Genomic DNA, 3,701 nt, shown 5'->3' on the forward strand with positions numbered 1-3,701 from the left:
GACCCAGCCTCAAGCTCAGCCCAACCCGGCCCTTCCGCTTCCGCACCGGGACGCGCCGGGTCGGGGCCGAGCAAGCGGCGGGTGGCCGCTGCCAGGCCGGAGGTGAAGGTCGGCCCGTGAGGGCTCGCGGGGCAGAGCAGCCGCCCCCAGCGCGCGCTGCCCCCGGCGGCGCTCGGATCCCGCGCGGGCTGTCCCGGCGCTGCTGCGGCCCCGGCCCCACCCGCCTCCCCAGACGGGGAACTCATCGGCCGCTCCTTCTCGGTCCGGGTCCCCTCGGGAAGGTCGGACAGCCCACATCCCCCTCGCCCCGTTCGCAGCCAAGCGCTGAAGTGATGAATGCGATGGGCCGCGCCACGCGGAGGGAAGCGACAAAAGACACCCCTGGCCCCATAAATCCCACGTGAAGCGTTTGCATGAAGGTCCCCCTGACTGCTGATTGTCTTGGCCTCTTGAAACCGTTTTTACTTGTGGGAAGACAGAATTTCCCTAGTTTTATTTGCAGCCCTAAATAATAGGAATCCAGGGAAAGTGCAAGGCCAGTTACACTCGTTTTGCTCCAGCTTTTGTGCCAAAAGGTGCATAAAGGGGGAAGGAGCTGCACTTCCCAAAGGAGTGGGGCACCTCTTGTTGCAGGTGCCCAGGAATGCATTTCTTTGTTTGCTCAGAGATTTGCTCAGACATTTCATCAGAGTGCTTTCTGCTGTGCAGGAACAACCCTGCTACTGGTTAAGTCAAAGCCTTCCACTGGAGCAGACTTCGGCCTGTAACCGAGACACTTAAACACAACCTTAAAAAAAAACCCAACACGTAGATAGCCAGTTTTGACTTTTACTCCAGGCTTGAAATGAACTTGAAAAGATAAAGATTAGATCAGAAATAAGGCTTTGAAGAGCCTGTTATTTATTTCCAGAAAGATAATTCTGCTGCAGATTCGTTCTTTGCTGTTCTGACTTGAACTGCTCAGGAGGTTTAAAGGCACAAAGGTCAATTAATCTCTTGGGCATGCATGTGACCAGATTTTTCTGTTGCACAGCCTGTTTTGACAAAATACAGGAAAGTGGAAGGAAAGTGCAAGGACAAGACAACAAAATTAACAGGAAATAGAAAATTTGAGAAAATGAAAGAATAAAGCGGGAGGAATCACTGCTGAGTTTCTTTTTATGGAGACCCTGTGAATCACAAATACATTTAAAAATCCACAGTCTTCATGCAACAGAAGATGTTTGATTTATATAAATATCGCATGTGAAAACCTTAACAAACCTCAGCCTCTGATAACATTATAGGGAATAAAAGAGAAAAGGTAAGGAAGACTAAAACATTTTGTCATCAAAAGGCAGTGATTATCCAAACATACAGTAGTAGCTTGCTAATTGAAAAAAGAAGAAATGCAGAGAAGGAAGAGGTAGTGCAAGACATTTTTACCTAGAAATACGGTCTTCATTTAAGCAAAACAAGGAAAGCAAATGTGTGCATTGTATATTTAATGATAAGAAATTGTTTTCATTACAATGATTGTGCACCAGCTGCTCGTGCATAAATGCCCCAAGGCTTGGGAACATGTCAGTTGTTGACTTTTCAGTTGACTTTCTGCATATATTATATGAAATTGCCCCACATGGCCAGGATTTTACTCTTACTGTGTCCCTGATAGTAACACGTGTATGTAGAAGTTGGTATGTTCAGGATTCACGCATGAGGATGTCATCACACACTAGCATTAGAGGGCAGGCATGCTCGAGGGGCATGTCCAATATTGCCCAAACCCAGTTCACATTACTATTCCAACTAAATTTATCCTAATCTAGTAGTCTTGGACACAAAAACTTCAAATTCTCCTCTGACGAAGTGCATGGAAACCCAAATGTGTGGTGGTGTTCTGAAACAGGACCCATTTCTTTGCCTTTGTTTTTACACACAGCAGCACGATTGTTTTTCACATCAGGGGCCCATTCCCAAGCAAGATACATGGGAGATACTGTGATCAAAATGATGGATGTAAAATCTAGCTTGGTTCCCAGTTTGGGTGGTTTCAGTGCTCTGGCACTGCAGGGCTTGCCAGCTCCTCTTTGTTAATAGATTAACTACTTATTGTGTCCCTGTCTGTGTGGATGGGTGCAGAGGCCTCCCTGGGCCTCTGATGCTCCATGCTAATCAGGTACAAGCTGATCCTGTCTGGCAGCTATTTTAGCAGAACACTACACCATGGTTACACTGCTGTGTGGAGAAGCAAGGTGGGGAGAGAACTCCGTCCTTCTGGCACCTGCAGGGGTAGAAATGCCCTTTATTTCCTGGGAAACCTAATTTTTTTTAATCTAAATAGCATCTTACATCTAAAGATTGAAAAAAGCTACAGAGACCCAGGTGCTCACTGAACAAGGAGCGGCCCTGACAATTTATTACTCTAAAACCTCCAAAAATTGATGTTTGGAAAGACAAGCTCAGAAATTAATCAAAAATAATGAAGCCATGGACATATGAATGGAAATGCAATGCTGATGCACAAACCTGGAACAAACTGCATACCATATTGGGTATATTATGCACCTGAAAGTATGAGAAATGAGCATAACCAGCATTAAAGGAGTCAGAAACCATGAGAAAGTAATTTCTGATTTGTCCATTGGTAAACGTGCCAGAGTTGCATTAGGACTACATTGTTCTAGAGGTTTTAATTAGGACTGCCTGACCTTTCAGGAGTTAATCTTTCACGGGTTCATTGGCCTGAGGTGATAGGGAGGTACATACATGTCTCACTATATAGACCTCAATTCTCATGACAACATTGATGTTAAGAAAGTAGCAAACTTCTTTCTTTAAAAGATGAAGTAAGCATGCTATAACAGTAGAAACAGCATTAAATAAATTATTTGCAAGAAGCAAGTGCAGATTTTTTTCCTGAGTACACATGTGCTTTTATTGTTTTAAGACTAATTTAATCCGGTCCCCAAACCAGTCATCTCTGGGTGAAACACCCCGTGGGCATGGTCATCCAGCAGCACTACCCAGTGATCTCAATTATGAACATTTAAGTGTGTTAATCCTTTGTGGTTTTCTCCTTATGACAATTTATAATCAAGTTTTAACAAGTATAAGAAACACAACCGTAAACTGCAAAAAGACGAGTGAAAATCAGTTGCTAAACACATTTCTTACTTTTGACTAAAGCAAGCATTTTTGTCCTTGATATGTGCTTAATGGCCTTTAGTATTCATTATCTAATAAAGATTTAATATTTAAATTCGGGGTTTGGTCCTCAAAAAGTACCACGCTGCTTCAGTTCTCTCTTGGATCCAAAGACAATGCTTATGAGGATTCACTGAGGCCAAATATCCCTCAGAGCAGCTTCACCCTGTGAATGATGCAAAACGTCCTGAAGTGAGTAATTGTATCCTCCAAGAGTTTCCATCCTACCACTGAAGCTCAAAGGTTAGACATAATTTAGTTTTCAGCTGTTTTTGCTGACTTGCATGGCTTGGGTCGGCGTTCCCATTGATGGGCAAGAATCAATGAAAGCCTCGGGAATGAGTGCCAGGTTGAGGGGGCAGTGGGTAATGCAGAGCGAGAGGATGGAGATTTGACACCCCCCCCCTCTATAACACGTTGAATTGAACAGTGTTGAAGTATCACTGAAGTATCAGCAGCACTCTGAATGCACACTGCTCTGTTTATAGGTTTTGTGTTATTCATGTCAGTGGCCA

This window comes from Manacus vitellinus, unplaced genomic scaffold (assembly GCF_001715985.3).
Source record: "Manacus vitellinus isolate BGI_N305 unplaced genomic scaffold, ASM171598v3 scaffold_21_pilon, whole genome shotgun sequence".
Classification (NCBI taxonomy): Eukaryota; Metazoa; Chordata; class Aves; order Passeriformes; family Pipridae; genus Manacus; species Manacus vitellinus.